The following is a 21,794-nucleotide window of genomic DNA, read 5'->3' on the forward strand; positions in this document are numbered from 1 at the left end:
TAAAAAATGAATGAAATTTAAATTACATTCTTTTTCTTGAGAACTAAAAAGTAGTTGCACTAGATGGTTGTGTGCCAACCTGATGAGGCTTCTCTCTCTCTCTCTCTCTCTCTCTCTCTCTCTCTCTCTCTCTCTCTCTCTCTCTCTTCAAGGCATCACAAAAATGTTTACAGCATTTTTTAGAAATCTATGTCAAATTTCAGGCTTGTCTTGACAAAAGAATGTAAAGTACAGAGAGTGGGTATCCATTTGTCACAAACTAAACAACATGAAGACAAAGGAGACATTGTATACATTGTGTAGACATCCCTGTGTACATGACAATGAAAGAGATGTTGTAAGAACATGAAAATGAAAGAGAAATACACTCACAAAACAAAGTCACTCTATTCTGGAGACACCCTGGTATACATGAGAGGTATACATGAGTAGGATCCCAATAATATATGTGAGACTTAGTGGGAGATACAGATGCTAATAAAACATTACTAAATCCCACTCTAGCAATAGTCAAAACCACATTATACCATTGTTCAAAGTTACATACAAACTATTAACTTAAAGCACAGTCATCATCTATGAAGAGATGCCTTCATCGAGGCCTATCTTTTGGACGACCATAATAACGTGGGTCCAATGTCATGCGTATCGCCTCCGCCTTGATGTATTCAGGTAATGCACTTCAATGAAACAAAATCCACACAAAATTTCAATTCAACAAAACAACCATGGCCCATAAATTCATATGCAAAAAACCCTACAAGTGGTAATAGCAATTTTTATCCATGAATCATACAATGTGTTTGAAAGACAACAAAAAGATAATCAACCATAATTGTCCGCTAACATAACCCAAACAAAAGAAAAACCCCTTGAATGTCTTGTGGTAAGTCAAGAATGGGAATCTCACAAATCATCAAAAGGGTTCCCACCCACGGGTTGGTCTCCGTCATCCACCACATCAATCAATGTGGTCGCATCCTCTCTCCCTCGCTTCCTTGGTCGAAGCAAGGGCTGCAAGTAAGCGGAAACAAGTGCCTCATCAAAATCTAGAGATGCATATGCAGGACCAGAGGCCAAACAACCTGTCAAAATCCCACATCCAAACTCAAGGCAGAACCCCCTAGGATGACACAACAACTCAATAAATACATGCCACAAAAATATGGCTCTTCTATACAGACCCTCTCCATGGTGATCCAAAGTCCATAAGGGTTCGACTTGAATCTGGTAAATAGTGGTGCATAGTGCTATCCATGGCACCCATCCCTAGTGCATGAAACAAAGAATCACTCTCTGCAATGTAAAGTGGTGGGGGTGGTCCGTGTCTGTGGACCAAGAATATAATAGAAGTGTCGCACTACAAGAAAACAAAAAATAAAATTTAAAAACTGCACATTCACGCTTGCTTCCCATGAAATTATCAGTAAAGATATCACCTCATGTCGCTCGCTAGATGACTCTACATATCCATAAGGTGCATGATGCAGAACCACCACACGTCGATGAATGATCAACTCCGATGCTTTGCAAAATCTCTCAACCCAAAGTATTGTGTCTCCTACAAGGATAAAAGCCATCAATGATTAAAATTGACCATATTAATGACAATATCAATATCTAGGACCAATTTTTTCACCTACAAGAGGCGCCATCACAAGAAGCCACCCCGAGTCCGCCAAGGTACTATGACTCAAATGAATAGCTGACCGTACATGATCCTATGTACATGTATCCCATGAAGGTTGAGGTGATGGTGAGTGTTGAAAACCTCCAAAAGGAAAGTCAACAAAGATAAAATCTGCAGCCCATGACACTGATCTACCACTCCCCCGATATGTAATCTCTATAGATCGAACTCTAATCATATGCTTGTGTACAAGAATCCATGATCTAGACTGCACACCGCTACAAAAATCCCCAGCAATCGCAATATAGCCACCAAGAAAAGCAACACACCTAGTATCACTGCAACCAAACTGCACAACAGGCTGAAGGGGCAATGATGCATAGACAAATTGTAGGTAACATCGCAATCTCTGTGTGCCCCCACTCTCTACTAGAACAAACACATATTCTATATAAATATGAGTAATATAATTGAGCTATAACAACAAGACTCCAAAAAAAGCCAATATTATACCCACGATAGACGGCAGATCATCAATCGCATGGTCTGCAGTAGTAGATGCATTTTGATCCTTATCCAAAAACATTGTTGCTTAAATTTAGAAATAAATGTCAAAATAATTAAAATTATTAAAATTATCAAAGTCTAGGATACATAGAAAGTGATAATGACGTCAACTTACAAGTCCGAGTAGGTCGATGAGATGGTAGAGGATGAGAAGATGGATCAACAAAGTCTAGGATACATAGAAAGTGATAATGACATCAACTTACAAGTCCGAGCAGGTCGACGAGATAGTAGAGGCGGAGAAGACGGATCGGCAACATGTGTTGTTTTGGGTGGTGGAAGATCTGTGGATGCGGCTCCTCTAAACTTTACATTATGCAATTCTCTCTCTCTAGAAAGGACATGGCCTCTATCCATGTAGATCCACCAAGGGAATTTCTCAAGCTCCCACTGCGAGAGTTGATGCATGGTTGGTGGATACATGCATCCCTCACCACTCTCAATGTGAGTCGAAGAACATGAAAGCACGGGTATCGCAACAGTGTGATGCATGGTCAAGAGGTGAGCAAAGTATCTACAAAATCCAGCAAAGAATTTTTGTAAACTCAAACAAGAATCCATACGCAGCATTAGAAGAAGCAAATATTATGATACAAATATCGTCAAACCATTATCTACCTGTAAACTAGTCATTGAGAATCCATGAAACAATGGTCAATCCTCTTTAAAGATTGCAACTCTACGTCCTTTGTTTTGTTTTCCAAAGTCACCTCTAGAGGGAGTAAAAAAATTCCTTCCCTCAATCACAATCTCGGTGTAATACATATCCATGGTGCACGACGAAGGAATATCAATCCTTCGAGGCACATCCACATAGTCCACAAGAAGCTTCTTAGATTTACCTAAGATCCTTTGCAAATCTCCCTCTCGTTTTAGCTACCTTTCACACCAAGCACACATAAATCATCAAAGGAGTAACTCAAACATCTACATATTCTTGGAGAAACCATTTTCATCAAGATACTCACCCTTGAAACTTGTGGTCTCCTTTCACCATGCAATAAGCAACACGAGTGATTTTGCTTTCCTCTAGTAAGGACACTTATAAGTTTTATTTTTCTATGGAAGCATCATGTAGAGAAATCAAGTTAAGTTTCTCTAGAGTGGCCCAACTATCTTCCCCCCATTGCAGGCTCATCACCCGATCAAACCAATCCTTCCCTAACCTTGGATCAACAATGTTGAGAATCTACCAAACAAGAACATTTGTCAATTAAAATCCCCTCTTACCATATATCAGAGAAAACACCAAGAGATGGTTATATACCTTCCCTACACTATCTGAATATTTTTAATAAAGATTATTCATGATCTTAGTCTTTTTTTTTTCAAGTCCTCTTTAGAAATCAATGATTTCTTGCTCTTTAGCATAGTGTGTAGTTATTTTGACATTTGAAACTTCAAAATAGACTTATACTTTTTTTTTTTAAAGATTCAAATAAAACATACAAAAAAGAGATGTAATGTCAAACACACTTACATAAAAAAGAAGCCTAGCTAGATATCTTTGTGCAAGCGGATGCCATGACTCCTCTTCCTTTGTGGTTCTCTTGCGCAAAGTGTCGATCAATTTTTGGTTATTCTTCGGTAGTGCACGAAGGTAATCCTCATGATCTGAAGAGCAAATGTTTGAGGATTAATTTACCAAGTCATCTCGTAGATGAGATTAAACTAAAGCATGGGTGTTCATACTGATGAAAATATTAGTAAGCATGGGTGTTCATACTTCAATCATATAAAGTTTATCTACAAACAAGAATAAGCAGTGACTCTAGTTGTGGCTACAATGCTAGCTCCTCTTCATAATCCTTAGTTATGTCTTTCCAAAGTGGGTCCCATGTGTCAACAATATCATCTATTTTCAAAAATAAATGAGACTTCAAAAAATCATTAAACATTCTAAAGCAAAAGTAATATTTTCAATCCACAAAACTACTTTGAAACAACAATGATTACCTATCACCAATGTCTGTTCCTTGTGAATTGTTTGCAGTGAAACTATAAAGGCACCTTTTTCCTTTATGTAACCCTCTCTAGAAAAAGCAACTTTTAAACCAGAAACATCCGATCTAAGGACACATACGCCAACATAAGGAATGAGTCTACACAAAGGAACTAGAGGGCACTCAAAACAACTAAAACCCCTTGTGGTTTTGAGAATGTCCTCTCCTCTATCCATATGCAAATGACTATCATCCACATCATTAGAAGATAGCCCAACTCCAGTGGGCAATATGAAATGGAACCATTTCCAAAGCTTCCTCTTGTCTAGCTATTTGAGCATCAATTTCATTCATTGACCCTAAGCCAATGTCAGTACTCTTGCTCTCATCGCCAATTTGATCTTTTTTATCAAAGTCCTATGTGACTGCCACATCACTTCTTCGAGTTCCGGTGACGAGGGTGAAGTGTCATTTTTATTGTTGGATGAGGAACAGAGAGAAATTAGTGAAGTACTGTAATTATCAGGGAATATAAATGCTTCAAGCCGCTTAGAGAAACTAGAAGAGTTGATGCAACCTAAACAGGAATTTTGCTAGTGAAGAGAGAGTTAATTCAAAATATGTTGAGTACTGATTTGACACAAGGAGAAAGAAGGGAGTACCTAGCAATGTTGGATAGGTTTCCAAGTCTTTTTATCACCTCATATAAGGAAATAAGGGGTTTTGTTGGGGATCCTGTGAAGATCAAGCTAGTTGAAGGGGCAAAGCCAATATGATAGAAATTAAGAAGGATGGGTAAAGAACATATGAATGCTTTAAACGAAGAAGTGGATAAACCGTTGGATGTAGGGTTCATTGTGCCAGTTGATAATGCTAAATTGGTGAGCCCTGTAGTGGTCACTCCGAAGAAAGATGGGCGTTGGAGAGTTTGTGTTGATTATAGGCCATTGAATGCAATGAACAAGAAATATCCTTACTCTTTGCCTTTAATTGATCAACTTCTAGATGTAGTGGCTGATTTTGAAAGATACAGTGTTTGTGATGGTTATTCAAGATATTTTTAGCTTATCCTTGCTCCTGCAGACCGGAAAAAGACTACTTTTATCATATGGGGTTGTTTCTGCTTTTGCTGCCTTCCTTCTAGATTGACAAATGGGCTTGGAGCTTTTGAAAGGAAAGTGGATTGGGTCCTTACCCCGTTCCTTGGGAAGTTTGTCAAAGGGTTCATAGATGGTTTTTGTGTATACAGTTTAAGGAAAGCGCATGTTCAAAAACTTGAAATGACTTTTGCAAGGTATGATGAATGCGAGGGTCAGCTCAATCCTACGAAATGTCGTTTGGCAAAGCCACGGGTGAAGCTTCTTGGACATGTGATTTCAGAAAATGGGATTGAAGCAAATTCGGAGAAAGTGGAGGCTTTGTTGTTACTGTCATCTCCAAAAGATACGAGATAGTTGGCCACTTTTATACAGAAGGTTAAATATCTATTTCGTTTCATACCTTTGGCATCACAGCTATTGTATCCATTGTAGAAAACAGTTAAGAATGATCCCTTGGAATGGTCTCGTGATTGTGATGATGTTTTTGACAAAGTTAAAGAGGTTTTGAGTACGCTGCCCATTATGCAAGCCCTTGACTAGAAAAATGAGTTTTATGTTAACCCATCAGTAGGAGATGATGCCATTGGGGCCATGTTATTGAAAAAGGGAAAGGAATCTCAGTATCTGAAGCATGTTCATTATGCTAGGAGAGTGAAGACTCCTCATGAAAGAGATTTTTCTGAAATTGAATTAGTGATGACCATCATGGTTTATGCTTGCAGACGATTCAGGCACTACTTGCTGCAAAATTCATTTACCTTTCTCACTAGTTATTCATTGCTTCCCCAATTGTTCAATAATTCAAATATATCAAAAACTGATGAGATGGGTTATTGAACTTCAGGAGTTTCAGTTCACCTTTTGCATGGAAGAGAGTACTCGAGCTACACTGGAAGATTTACTCACTTATAAAGACACTCCTGTTTTGGTTAAAGAGGAAGTAGTGAAAAAGAACAAAGTCGAGACTCTTGCCATCTCTGATGCTTCACTGTTATACTTTGATGGTTCTTATGAAAGAAGTCATGATGCAGCTTCAGGAGGCATTGTCATATATGATGCACTAGGAAAGCTTGTAAGGAAGCAGGGGTTAAAACTTGATGCAAAGAGAAACAATGTTGCAGAATACATGGCTCTTGAAGGTGGTTTGCACATTTGCTTGCAGTTGGGGATTAGACGCTTGCAGATCAAAGCAGATGCCTTGTTGGTTGTAAAGGAAGTATTGTGAGTATGGAAGAATAAGAACCTTAAACTGAAGAATTTATGCTTCAAAGTGAAAGTGTTGCTCAAAAATTTGAAGCATAGAGTTTGCAGCATATTGAAAGGTCTCAAAATGAGGAAGCTCATGATGCTGCCCAAGAAATCATCACTTGTGTGTTTGTGCTAAAGGCAGATGCTCCTTTATATCATGGGAGGAAAATGTTATCAAAGGAAGTGGATTTTCTATTGAGAGGTGTCCTACTTGAAGGTTTACAATCTTCCAAAAAGTATGCATTCATTACGAAAGCCAAGGAATACAAAATGCTTGATGATGTGTTGTACATGAAAGAAAGTGATTTGGTTTTGCATTGTGTGCCTTGGAAAGAAGATATTTGCAAGATTTTGGAAGAAAATCATGAAGGATCTTGTGGAGGCCATTTTACCATGAAGATCATGTTGCATAAAATTTTGCAAGAAGGCTATGTATGGCCAAGCATTCAGCGGGATGTTAATCATTGGTACAAGTCATGTTTACCTTGCGAGAAGATGGGAAAGAGAATTTTGAAACCCGAATTGCGACAAACAATTCTAGGTTTTGATGTGTTTGAAAAATGGGGTCTTGATGCTATTGGACCCTTACCTATGACTAGCAAAATAAATGCTTACATTTTGACAATAGTGGATTACTAGTCACAATGGGCAGAAGCCAAAGCTTTCAAACAGATTACCAGTAAGGAGATGGGAAAATTTGTTTATGAGCATATATGCTGCAAATTTGGTTTACCCCTAGAGCTACTTTTTGACAGAGGACCAAGATTTAGGAGAGCTGTTTGATTTCTTATGCAAAAAGCTCAATATACAGCATAGGTACAATTCTCCTTATTACCCACAATGCAATGGTCTCAATGAGAGATTCAATGGAGAGTTGGTAAAGATCTTGACAAAAATGACTCAAGACACATGGGAAGACTTGGGATTCAGAGTTGCCATGTGCATTATGGGCCTACAAAACTGGTATCAAAGCGAGCACATGATTTTCTCCTTACCACTTGGTCTATGGAAAGGAAGCTTTATTGCCAATTGAAGTGGAAATTATTGCACTCAAGTTGTTGTCATTAAGAGATGAAGAGCAAGCAAATGCCTGGTATAAAAGGTTGTTGGATTTACAATGCTTACAATTGGACAGAGTTTTAGCTTTGAGCTACTATGAGGAAGTATCAAAGAAGGCTCAGCTAAAAGCCAATGAATGTGTAGAGGACAAGAAAATTGAAAAGGGTGATTTGGTGTTGCGATACAATAGTAAGCTAGACAATATCTTTTAGAAGAAGTTTCAAATTAAATGGGAAGGTCCTTTTACCATTGTGAACAATTTGATAGTGGCACATATCATTTGGCTGATTTGAGTGGCACACAACATAAATATCATGTTAATGGTTATAGAATAAAGAAATACTTGGCATGTTTGATGAAAATTGTGACAGATCAGATGCTATCAATAGAGGAAGACAATGTGGAGACATCTGAGAATGTAAGTGAGGTTTCTAGGGATGAGATACATCAGCTGCTCACCCTAGGAACCTCTGCTTGTCATGAATGATCAAGTAGGCAAGGGGGGGTTGTCAAGCTATGTCAGGCATTTTTTGGATAAGCATGACTTCACTAAGTCATGCCAAAAATCTTGCCCACTAGCCTCATGTATATATGTGTACATAGCCCTGCAAGTTTTGGATGTGGCCTTGTAAAAATCAATGTACAAATGTGTGATTATCTCCAATCTTGAATGCTGATATTTTGGGTTGTTCAAGACTCCAAAACATGGTTTTTAATAAGTATTTTCAGCCATGCTTTATAGCTTGTGAGTCCGACTTGTACATCATGAGTTAAGAGCATTCAAAACGAGCGGTCTCAACTTAGAAGGTGATTGCCGGTGCATGGGACAAGGGCAACTAGGCCAACTTGGGGGTCTAATATTAGAAATTCTAAAGTTCTACATTTTGAAGATAGCCATGGTGATGGGCTTTGAGCCGTGTGTTACGATGCGTCATTCGGTGACCGGAGCAACAAGATACGCCTCGGGGAAAATTGTCTGAGAAGTCCTCTCATGCTTTGGGAGAAGCTGGGAATTTTTGGGGAAGTTGGGAAGCTTGGGGAGAGTTTCCATGTGGCATGGGAGTAATCCCACATGAGAAGAGGAAAGGGGAAAGTGGGGGGTATATAGGGTACTTTGGGTGCCCATTATGGTGTATCAAAGGTGAGAAGAGCTCTCTCAAGCCTTGGCTATGGGGGCTTGTGGCCTCATGGGGAAGGAAATGGTGCATTTTTTGAGTTCCCACTGCCTGAATAGGCGCCTAGCCACTTTTTTGGTCCACGGACACCTGCCCCCACCTCATTCCTTGGTCAAAAGGTCACTAACAGCTCATTTTTCACCCAAAAGAGGCCAAAATTGAACCAATCAAAAGGGGCCTACAAAGAGAATCATGTCGGCTAAGAGGAGAGAGAAAATCCTTTGGGGTAAGAGCCAAAAAAAACCTTTTTAATAGCTGCAATTCTCTGCAGACCTGCATAGCTTCTAGAGAGCTCATTTTTTAGCAAGGAAAAGGACACCTCCATGTTCGAGCGGCCATAACTTCTCCATTTCTTCTCTATTTTTTTTCATATGGATACTCTACAAACATCTCCACGATACAAGTTTTGTCATGATGTCCTTTGTTTCTCCTGATTTTGAGTGTGTTCTATGCTTGGAGGGTTTATCATAAATCTCTACAGGTGTTTTTGGTCGTGCAATAGTTTTTTGTTCCGACGGTGTAGCTCTTGCAAGGCTATAGAGGCATTCATTTTCCTTCTTGTTTGCATGCTAACAGCGTGATAGAAAATGTGTTGCATATGTACCTTGCAATCACATCTACTTTGTGTTTTTTAGAGTCTTGGGTTGGACTCTATTGCCCCCCATGAGTTTGTGGATCAATCTGCACTTACAAAAGTAGAGTCGTTTCACGCTTTGGAAGGTTCTCGGATAGCATCGTAGGTTATTGATTTTATGTGTTGACTCTTTTTGGAAAATGTACGGGCCAAATTTTTGGTGGACTATTTTGGAGAGGATCACCTAGAATTACGGCATATGTCGAGTATACAGTTTTATGAATGGTTCTAAAATCTAAATTTGTCTCCATCTTTTCACAAAATTTTGGTACTCAAAATAACATGCACGGAATAATTATTTTCTTTCACAATTGTTTCTCTTGGGCCAATTTACCCTCGGACTTGCTCGGGATGTGTCTCATTTTGAATTTTTTTTCTTGGTGATTAGAAACCCCCGGACAAGTGTCCAATAGAAAACAAAAGTTTCCAATCAATAAGTCATAGTTGGTGCATCCAAGAAAGCTTTTCATGGAGTTGTTTTTTAAATAGAGAGTACAGGAACTTTGAAACACACGCAAACACCATATGTACATTGGTGTCACGGTTAGGGAGAGAGGCATCCCATCACATGCACACACCCAACCCCCATGGTGGAGGCATATGGGAACAATTCCTAAGGACTTAGAACATGTCTTCAGGTCTCCAAGGGGGGATTGAACCCATGACCTTAGGCACATAGGCTATGACTCTACCAACTGAGCTAGCGCCCATTGACGTTTTCATGGAGCTTTTCCTTTACCATGTGTGAACTAATCTTTGCTTGGTAGGCCTAGTTACAGCGCATCCACATGGTGAGTTCTAGAACTATTCCTAAACTATTCTTAAAGGAGCCCTTAAAAATAGTGCTACATTCATGTGCATGCCCCTTTAGTTATAGAACGTCCACTTGTAAGTTATCTAATATTAAAACTCTAGGTTTATTTACTTTAATTAGATATTATACACCTTAGAGAAAGTCGTCCTTCTAAAAGAACCGTTCCTTTTCATAAACTTTTTTCATTTTGCAAAAGTTTATGAAAAGGAACACTCTCCTTCTGCTTCTCATCTACCTACTCAAACTCACAGGGTGAAGGGCAAGTTTTTCACAAAAAACCCATTGATCCCTTTTTGAAACATACCGCGTGAAAGGCCTTTTAGATACCCCCCACACGTAGGGGGTAATTTTTTTTTAAAAAAAACCAATTTAGGGAATTAGAAGAGAAAAGAAAAGTTAACTCTATTGCTTAGGAATTGAGCATTGGATTACAAACATATGGCCATACTAGCCGATCAGAAGGGATTCAAATAGATTTTCTACACTCAAACCGCCTGAGCGACCATGAGGTCCTGACTCAACCTGGCTCTTGTCTAAGGCCAAGATGCTGGACCTGGTGTGGAAGCTCTTCCGATCTACTAGGATAGAAGGGGAAGTTTGGTACATCAGGGATTAGCTTGAAGAAGATCTCCATGAAGATATTGAAATACTAGAGGATCTCTGGAACCAATCTAGAGAACAGGGGGGTAATTTGTTCTTTGGGTGAATCTAACAACATAGTGTGATGACCACACGTTATGAAAATAGTTATTATCATTTGAAAAGGGAGGGTAGAGCAACTACACCTTAAAAGGGTGTAGTTGGCTTGCCACCTGCCGGTAAAAATTAATTACCTCACTTGGGATCCTCTACATGGCATAGGAAAAAGTGAACCTCTATTAGATTTTCCAACGCCATGTAGTGGACACTTGGTTTTATGGGCAGCTTTCAATTTCCACTCCTCCCCTTTCGCTTCCCACTCCTCCCAAGCATGAAAGGAAACGAATAAAATATTTTTTTTATTGTTGAAGTGTAAGCTTTCTTTTTTCCTTTCAACTTTATAAGCTCTTACAATTTATTTGATTTGCATTTTTTTTGATATTCTTATCTTTCCTTGAGTGAAAAACTCTACATGTTTTTTGTGTTTCTTTCTCTCACCCACAAACTAAATATTATAAAGATTTAACCTTTGAATTGCCTTTGTGTGTAGTTGCATCCAATTTGGGAGAGAGGGCGACCATCACAATGGGGAAGTGTTTGGAGGGGGTAAAGTAGGGTGGCCCAATAACCACCAACCCCTCCCATGTCGAGGCCCTCTTAGAGGGGCCCAGTGTGAGGGGGGTAACTGTTTTGTACTAACTGCACCTCTTAAATTTCAAGCCTTTCATCCTCCTCCCATTCAGCGTGAACATGACGTGTTGTCACCTCAAAATGTCTAATCACGCTCCCTCTTATGATTTACTCCTCCTCTAGCATTATCAACTTTCAAAACGTTTACCGCAATCTTTTATCGCATTTTGTAGAAAGAGAGTCTAAAATTGGGTGGCCAGACAGGAGAGAGAGGAACGAGAAGTAATTTTTTTTAAAGTTAAATATTTTTTGCAGATATTATCTTGCTTTGTATCATTATAATTATCGCGTATATTACTATTGGCATTACTGTTGATATTATTGCTCCCCACTTTGACGTGAAAATATTCAAATTTGGTTACTTCTTTCTATTTTGGTTTTTTCTTTTAACAACATGATATTTTTAAGAAAAATGGACCCAAAAATTGGTGTTGAGACATGAAATGATGGTTATTTGGATAGATTAGCTTGTGCAAGGCATCTAGCCACTCTGTCACTAATGATGGCTAGCAAGTGTAAGACACACATTGTGGCCCGACGTGGAGAACTCTACACAAAACAGAACATGCTCATACTCTTCTCTCGAACTCCGCACACATTTCACGCGAGTAGGCTGCATGCATTGTCATGTGGAGTGGAAGGTGCAAATTCACTTTCTTTCTCTCCACAATGTTAGCGTGCAAATGGAAAGAAAAACGAGTGCCTCTATAGCCTTGCACGAATCACACCATCAAAAGAAAGAACTATCACACCACCGAAAACACATGTGGTAAACACCTGTAGAGATTTATGAAAAGCCCTTCAAGCATGGGACACACTCAAAAACAGGAGAAACAAAGGACATCATGACAAAGCTCATCTCGTGGAGATGTCCATAGAGTATCCATAGGCAAAAACAGATGAGAAATGAAGAAGTTATGGCCACTCGAACATGGAGGTGTCCTTTCTCTTGCTCAAAATGAGCTCTCTGGAAGTTGTGCAGGTGTTGCAACTATTAAAATGGGGGCTCCCTTATATTTTATTCCCCAAAAATCTTCTCTCTCTTCTCAGCTGACAAGGCTTCATTTGTGGGCACCTTTTAATTGGCTCATTTTTTGCCTTTTTTGGGCAAAAAATGAGGTGTCGGTGACCCTTTGACCAAGGGAATGGGGTGAGGGCAAGTGGCTCGGAACAAGAAGGTGGAACCATGCGCCTATCCAGCTGAGTTTGTACTTAAAAAATGCTCTACCTCTCTCCCCATGAGCCTACGAGCCCCTCAATGGCAAGCCTTGAGAGCCTCTCACCAAGTGATACACCCATAATGGGCTCCCCCTTTAGGCTATATACCCCCCACCTTCCACTCTTCCCTTCCCATGTGGGATAATCCCTCCGCCACATGGCACTTCCTTTTCAAGCTTCCCAACTCCCTCATGCCCAAAAATTTCTAGATTTTTACCAAAGCATGGGAGCTTCTCAGACAAATTCCCCCAAGAGTAACTTGTTGCTCCGGTCACCAAAAGACACACTGTAACACACGGCTCAAATCCCATCATCTCAGCTACATCTATAATTCTTAAACTTCAACATTTTTAACTCCAATTGTCAAGTTGACACCTGCAATCACCTTCTAGGTTGAGACCGCCCACTTCGGATGTCCATAACTCATGATGTACAAGTCCGATTCACAAGCTATAAAGCGCGGTTGAAAATACTTCTTAAAAACCATGTTTTGGAGACTCAAGAAACTCAAAACATCAGCACCCAAGCCTAACAAAATCACACCTTTGTACATGAATTAAGTTACATGGTCACTTCCAAGAGTTGCTGTGATATACACATATATACACGAGGCTAGTGGGCAAGCTTTTTGGCATGACTTAATGAATTTATGATCATCCAAAACATGCTTGACATATTTTGACAACTCTCCCTAGCCTGCTTGATCATTCATGACAAGCAGAGGTTTCTAGGGTGAACAACTACTGCAGATCATTCCCAAAAACCTCATTTACATTCTCGGATGTTTCCACAGTGTCTTCCTCTATTGACTGCATCTCATCTATCACAATGGTCATCAACTGTGCAAGATACTTCTTCAATCTGTAGCCATTAAAATGATATTTATGTTGTGCACCACTCAAATATTCTAGTTGATATGTAAACTTCTTGACGATAGTAAAAGGACCTTCCCATTTGATTTGATTTTTTTTTTGAAAAAAGTTGTCCAACTTATTGCTGTATCATAGCACCTGATCATGATTTTCCATCCCCTTATCATGTACGCATTCATTAGCCTTTAGCTGAGCCTTCTTTGTCCCTTATTCATAGTAGTTCAAAGCTAGAACTCTGTCCAATTACAAACATTTTAGATCCAAATACCTTTTCTGCCAGGTATTTGTTTGCTCTTCATCTCCCAATGACAACAACTTGAGTGCAAGAATCTCCACTTGAATTGGCAATAAAGCTTCCTTGCCATAAACCAAGTGTAAGGAGAATATCCTGTGCTCGTTTTGATAGTAGTTACATAGGTCCATAATGCACAAAGCAACTCTGCATCCCAAGTCTTTCCATGTGTTTGGGTCATCTTTGTTAAGATCTTCACCAACTCTCCATTGAACCTCTCATTGAGACCATTGCATTGTGGATAATAAGGAGAACTGTACCTATGTTGTATATTGATCTTCTCGCATAAGAAATCAAACAGATCTCCTCTAAATCCTGGTCCTCTTTAGCTCTAGGGACACACCAAACTTGCAACATATATGCTCATAAACAAATTGTGCCATTTCCTTACTGGTAATATGTTTGACAGCCTTGGCTTCTGCCCATCGTGACAATTAATTCACTGTTGTCAAAACGTAAGCATTTATTTTGCTAGTCATAGGTAAGGGTCCAATAGCATCAAGACCCCATTTTTCAAATACATCAAAAGCTAGAATTGTCTTTTGCAATTTGTGCTTCAAAATTCTCTTTTCCATCTTCTGGCAAGGCAAACACGACTTGCACCAATGGTGAACATCTCGATGAATGCTTGGCCATATATAGCCTTCTTGCAATATTTTATGCAACATGATCTTCATGGAAAAATGGCTTCCACAAGATCCCTCATGATTTTCTTCCAAGATCTTGTAGATTTCCTCTTTCCAGGACACACAACGCAAAACCGAATCACTTCCTTTCATGTAAACCACATCATCAAGCATTTTGTATTTCTTGGATTTTCTTATAAATGTAGACTTTTTGGAGGATGGTATACCTTCAGGTAGGACACCTTTCAACAAAAAATCCAGTTCCTTTGATAACACTCATTAGGGAAAATTTGGACTCACAAAGGGGCCCTATAAGGAGTTTGACTTCCTCTCGCATGTCCAAAACGGACGTGCAGTAAAATTTTTGCAAATCAACTCTAAACTTTGCGGAGATTTGGCAGTTAGAATCTACTCTTCAATATCTTTTTATTGATAAATAGCACGCCACGAGATTCCTCATATTTTGAAAGGTTCTATTTTTTATTCTCTTGTGATGTGACAACTCCGTCTAGAATCTAGAGAATAAAAAATATAATCTTCCTCATATTTTGAAAGGTTCTATTTTTTATTCTCTTGTGTTGTGACAACTCCGTCTAGAATCTAGAGAATAAAAAATAGAATCTTTCAAAATATGAGGAATCTCATGGCTTGCTATATATCAATAGAAAGAGCTTGATGAGTAGATTCTAACTGTCAAATCTTCGCCAAGTTTAGAATTGATTTGCAAAAATTTTATTGCACGCCTGTTTTGGGCATGAGAGAGGAAGTCAAACTCCTTATAAGGCCCCTGTGTGAGTCCAAATTTTCTCTAATGTCCCTCCCATGATATAAAGGGGTATTTGCTTTCAGCACAAACACACAAGTGATCATTTCTTGGGCAGCATCATGAGCTTCTTTATTTTGAGACCTCTCAATATGTTGCAAACTCCATGCTTCAAACTTTTTGAGCAACGATTTCACCTTGAAGAATAAACTCTTCAGTTTAGAGTTCTTATTCTTCCATACTCCCAATACTTTCTTCACGACCAACAAGGCATCTCCTTTGATCTGCAAGCATCTAATTCCCAACTGTAAGCAAATGTGCAAACCACCTTTAAGAGCCATGTACTCTACTTCATTGTTACTCTTTGCATCAAGTTTCAGCCCTTGTTTCCTTACAAGCTTTTATTGTGCATCATATGACAATGCCTCCTGAAGCAGCATCATGACTTCTTCGATAAGAGCCATCAAAATATAATAGTGAAGCATCAGAGATGGAAAAAGTCTTGACTTTCTTCTTTTGCACCACCTCTTCCCTCACCAAAATAGGAGTGTCTTTATAAGTGAGTAAATATGCCAGGGTAACCCGAGTACTCTCTTCCACCAAAAAGCATCATACCTTGCAAAAGTCATTTTAAGCTTTGAACATGCTCTTTCCTTGAACTATATACACAAAAATCATCTATGAATCCTTTGACAACTTCCCAAGGAACGGGGTAAGGACCGAATCCACTTTTCTTTCAAAAGCTCCAGGCCCATTTGTCAACCCAAAGGGAAGGCAAGAAAATTAGAAACAACCCCATGGCATGATAAAAGTAGTATTTTTCTGGTCTTCAGGAGCAAGGATAAGCTAAAAATATCTTGAATAACCATAACAAAGAATGTATCTTTTAAAACCAGCCACTGCATCTAAAAGTTGATCAATGAAAGGAAAAGGTAAGGATCTCTTTTGATCATTGCATTTAATGGCTTGTAATCTACACAAACTCTCCAATGCCCATCTTTCTTTGGAGTGACCACTACAGGGCTCACCCATTCAGCATTATGCATTGGCAAAATGAACCCTGCATCCAAAATCTTATCCAATTCTTTCTTTAAAGCATTCATTTGCTCCTTTTCCCATCCTTCTTAATTTCTACCTTATTGGCTTTGCCCCTTCAACTAATTCAATCTTCATAGGATCTCCAACAAAACCCTTTATTTCTTGATATGAAGTTATGAAAATATTTGGAAACCTATCCAACATTGCTAAGTACTCCCTTCTTTCTCCTTGTGTTCGATCGGTACTCAACATATTTTGAATCAACTGAGTACCATATTTTGAATTGATTCTTTCTTCACTGGAAATTCCTGTTTAGGCTGCATCAACTCCTTAAGTTTCTCTAAACGGCTTGAAGCATTTATATTCCCTGACACTTGCAACATGTCAACCACTTCCCTCATTGCCTCATCCAACAACAAGAATGACACTTCACCCTTATCACTAGAATTGGAAGCAAAGCTACTTTTTGAATCTTCAGAATTGTCGTCACTAGTAGATTCGGATTCATCATTCTCACTCACATCTTCTAGAGCCATAGGTTGTCTGGTAGCATATCAAAGACCCCTTTTTCACCCTTCATGCCATAGAAACAGATTGTGCCCTTGCCCCAATCTTTCACAACACCAACCGCTCTCAACCAAGGTTGTCCCCAAATGATAGGAAAAGCTCCCAGGCTAGCTGGCATAGCATGAAATTTTACTATAGTCTTCAGGTTAAAGACTTCAACTTCCAAATTCTTAATCATCCCCAAATACTTCACTTTGGCATGGTTTGCTAGTAGAATCCAAAACCCAGAGCTTCCGCATGGACCAAGTCTCTCGACAGAGACTGTGTGATCACACAAACTTGAGCACCTCCATCAATGTAGGCCTCTCCCATGCCCACACCTTTGTGCCAAGAGTTCACCACAGGACAAATATTGGGTAATGCTCCCACATCGAACAATTTGACTTGTCCACGACTTGGCTCTTTATCTAGATTCACTAATGACTTCCATTGCCTCTTGAGTTTGGGCACCATATTCATCAACTGTCCAAAAGTACAATCTACTTTCCTCCCAATCAGGTCTTCCTTTAAACTGTAAGCTGTTTGGCCTTCTCCCAAAGGTAATCTGCTACTTCAAACTGTCTCTATAGGGTCTTCTCTTCCTCTTGGCTTTTGCATCTTCACCCTCTATCTCTTTCCCTTTATTTTTGCTAGGACCTGGTGCAACATAGCCTTCCCTCTCTCTTTTGCCTACAGGAAGTATATCTGCTTCTTTCTTTCCAACCCACACAATACCCACATGAACACCAGAGGTTGAGACTTGATTTTCCTGCTCAGTACCTTGATCTCCCTGTATATCTGCATAATCATTAGCCCTGTTAGGAATTTGCTGGGGAAGTGGAAACATATCACCTTCCATCCTTGTTGGCTCTGAACAATAAGTGATGATATGACCAAGTTCACCACAATTATAACAGGTAGGGATGAACCTCCTCTACGGCTCAAAGACACCTTGTCCATAACCCACATTTGCATTAGGCTAAGCTTCAAATGCATGGGCCATTCCTCTACCATGCCACCTCCACCTCCAAGAACACTGAGTTGTAAATCTTGCATCATGGTCATCATGTCTTGCATATTTCATTGTAAATGTTCAATATTCGCAACCTGCATTACTACAACATAAAAATAAAATTAATTCTGGAAACCCAGTCAATAGGCTATACCTAGAAGGAGGACATCCTCTCTGTCCTCTAAGTGTACTTCTTTGAGTTGATGCTTTGCTTCGCTTCTCGGACCTCTCACATGTAATTGATGGAGTACTCAATGGATACAATGCAGTCATTCCTTACACAAGGGCCATGCAGGTCTTAGGAGTCTCTCTCTCTCTCTCTCTCTCTCTCTCTCTCTCTCTCTCTCTCTCTCTCATGCCACAAGTAAGCAGTGAAAAAAAAATGGATGCACTATAACATGCATTCATCTCACCATTTTCTAACAAGTGACAAATAAAGAAGAGCTTGGATTCTACCAAGAGGTCAAAGCATATAATTGCAAAAGGTTTTGAGGCCTTTTTGGATCTCATGAGAAGGTTTAGGTATCCTTTCATTCAAAGTGTTATTTTGCCTATGCAACTTGGAGGCAAGGAGTAGCCACAAGTGTTAAAATTTGTGTGAGACCAAACAGGTGGCCATGCATGCATATATTGGCTAAGGAAGAAAATTAGTTTGTACGAGTGGGTTAGCATAGACATGGCAATGTCATTTCTACAAAAATAGGATGCTTATCTTAAAGGTGTTATTGCAGGCCAAGGGCGAGATTTGCAGTAGGCCAAGGGCCAAGGATTGAGAAGGCTCAGTGTGGCTAGGAGCCGAGAGCTAGGCATAAGTTAAGGGGTCATACTATCAAGGGCCAAGGGCTATAAGTAGGGAGGCTGGGAGGAGAACGTTATGCCAATCCATCCTGTGGCCTTTCATTGGTATCAAAGCTCAGAGGAGGGGAGAGCTATGGAGGAGGGGGAAGGACTCTCTCTCTTTAGGTTATCTCTCTCTAGAATTTAGGATGAGGCACGACCTCTCTCTCACTTTAGGGTCTTCTCTCTCTCCCTCGTTTTTAGTAGTAGAACGTGCATGGTCTTGCATGTGAGTGCAAGCCGTGATGTGGAAGGCGGCTAAGCAAGAAGGCGGGGTTGAGGCACACAACGTGTGCAGAAGCTCTTGTCAAGCGGGGATGAAGATGAAGCAGGGACCCCGTGTGCAGGGCCTCTTGAGGAGAGGGGAGGTGGCGTGTCGACGGGCTCCAAATCAGACGCTGTAGACCTTGAAGGGAGCGGGAGGCCAAGCTGAAGAGAGCCCGTAACTGTGGCGGGTGCAATCGAGCAACACAGAGGATGGTCCCAAAGCTTTTGACCAGCTATGAGGTAGCTATTGACTTTTGTAGTTGTACAATAGCTATTCATAGTGTATAGATATTGTAGACCCAAACTTGGCTAAAGTTGCTTCTCAGAGAGCTTTTGACCAGCTATTAGGTAGCTATCGCCTGCCATAGCTAGTGGGTGATGGCCTATTAGCTGGCAGTACCTGTTTGACCTATTATTAATAGTTGTATAAAATAGCTTTTAATTAGCTATGGGTTAGCTATTGGCTTCCATAGCTAGCGGATGATAGCTATTTTCCATAGCCAGTGGATGATAGCTATTTTCCACAGCTAGTGGGTGATAGCTATTTTGCAGGGCTAGAGAGCTATTAGCTGGAAGTAGCTATTGATCACAGCTACTGTCTTCCATAGCTAGTGGGTAATAGCTTTTTGCCAATTTTGGAGAGCGAAGTAGCCATCTGAAGCTGTTATTAATAGCTGCTTTGATAGTGCTTATAACCAGCTATTTAGCTATTGCCTTCCATAGCTATTAGGTCAAAACTATTTGCCTGGTTTTGAGAGTTATCAACTGTTAGTAGCTATCTGGACAGCTAGTATCAATAGTTTCTTGACAAACAGCTTAGAACCAGCTATCAAGCAGCTATTGTCTTCCATAGCTATTGGGCTGGGCAATAGCTATTTGGAATGTTTTGAGAGTTATTAGCTGGAAGTAGCTATCTCACCAGCTATTAAGAAGCTATTGTCTTCCACGGCTAGTGGGTAATAGCTATTTTCCAGGTTTTGAGAGCTTTTAGCTATTTTAACCAGCTATTGGGTAGCTATTGTTTTTCATAGCTAGTGGGTGATAGCTACCTATTGTGTAGGTATTAACCAGATATTAGGTAGCTATTGTTTTTCATAGCTAGTGGGTGATAGAGACCTGCTAGGTTTAGAGAGCTACTGGCTGGTAAAAGCTAGTTTATGCTTGTTAAATAGCTCCACATTAGCTATTGATTGTGTGGTATATACTCTTATTGGCTATGTGGCTAGTATTGCCTAGTTATTTACAACCAATTATTGCTCAATATCTTGCAAGAAAATAGGCTATAACTGCTTCTCAGAAAGTTTTTTACCAGTTATTAATAGATGCCTAGCAGATAGCTCTAACCAGCTAGTGGGTGATAGCCATTTTCTAGGTTTAGAGAGCTATTAGCAGGCAAAAGCTACTTTATGCTTGTTAATCAGCTCCCTAATAGTTGTTGACTGTGTGTGATAAATCTTTTCTCGTTCACTATGCAGCAAGTATTTATAGTTGTTAACAACCAAAAGCTGTCCAATAATTTGTTGAAAAGTTTGACTTTGTTTCCAAAAGGTTGAATTCCTTTTTTAATTGGTGCTTGCCATCTTTTTGTAATAGCAGCTCATTGTGTTCCAACCACATGTATGTTCACACCAGCAAAGACATCTAGTCGAGATACAATGCAGTCAATGAAGACAATGCTCAAGGTGTTGATGTATGAGTGGAGACTAAGTATAAGTCTTTGGCAAAGAAAGTGAAACCAGTGGCATTACCTCTACCAAAGGACTGTACAGATAAGATGGAACAAGCTGCTTTGCAACCTAGTCTTCGTGAGTTGAGCAAGATTGGGCATAAGTTTACACATGACACTTTGAAGGAGTTAAAGATTGGTTGCAAGGACAGTTTGATAGATGTTGAAAAAGTATGCTTTGAAGGAATGCTTACTAAACATGGAAAGGATTTTGCATTTGAGCCGCATGAGATAGGGTGTGTTGATCCATCCATTGTTTCTCCTATGTGATCTTCACTATCCCTCATGTACCTTGGAACTTGAGGCCTATTCTGGTTCCAAAGGCCCATTTTCCAAAACTCATTGAATTTCTTAATGAAAAGATCAAGATGGGTATCTTGGAGCCTTCTTGTGCTCCGTATTCAAACAAGTGGTTCACAATTTTGAAGAAAAATAGTTCTTTACGCTTTATCACGGGGGGATATTCACTAAGGGTTATTGTATGGTATCACGTGAGTGTACAATAGGGGGGTTTTCTAAGGCCAAATGGATACATTCTACATAGGAGGGTCCTGTATGTAGGGGTTAAAAAGGCAATTTTGTTGCACGTAGGTGGCGTCCCCCTATTACTACTAGTGAATCCCCGTGCACTTTTTTCAGGATATGGAACCTGTAAATAAGGTGACAATCGGAAATGTGGGTGCAGGGCTAGTTGTAGATGAATTTACAGAGGCATTTGCAGGAAGGGAAATATATTCTATGGGAGATTTGTACTCAGGGTATGATCAATTCCAACTAGCAATGGAAAGAAGGGACCTGAATACCATGAGGGCACCTTTGGGCCTGGTAAGGATGTGCACCTTACCTTAGGGAGCAACTAATTCAGTTGTGCATATAATGAATGGTATGAACGAAGTACTACGTGACTTCATACCTCAAACTACCATGCCTTTCCTTGATGATGTGCCAATCAAAGGATGTGATATAAGAAGATATAGATGTGGCTCTAGACTCGAGGGTGTGCCACAAGTATGTGGCAAACCATATCAATGATTGTGATAATATCTTGTCGAGGTTGGAAGAGGTGAACCTTACCTTGTCTGGCCAAAAGTCAGTGTC

The sequence above is a fragment of the Adiantum capillus-veneris genome, chromosome 30, assembly GCF_014529385.1.
Source record: "Adiantum capillus-veneris isolate H3 chromosome 30, ASM1452938v2, whole genome shotgun sequence".
Taxonomy (NCBI): Eukaryota; Viridiplantae; Streptophyta; class Polypodiopsida; order Polypodiales; family Pteridaceae; genus Adiantum; species Adiantum capillus-veneris.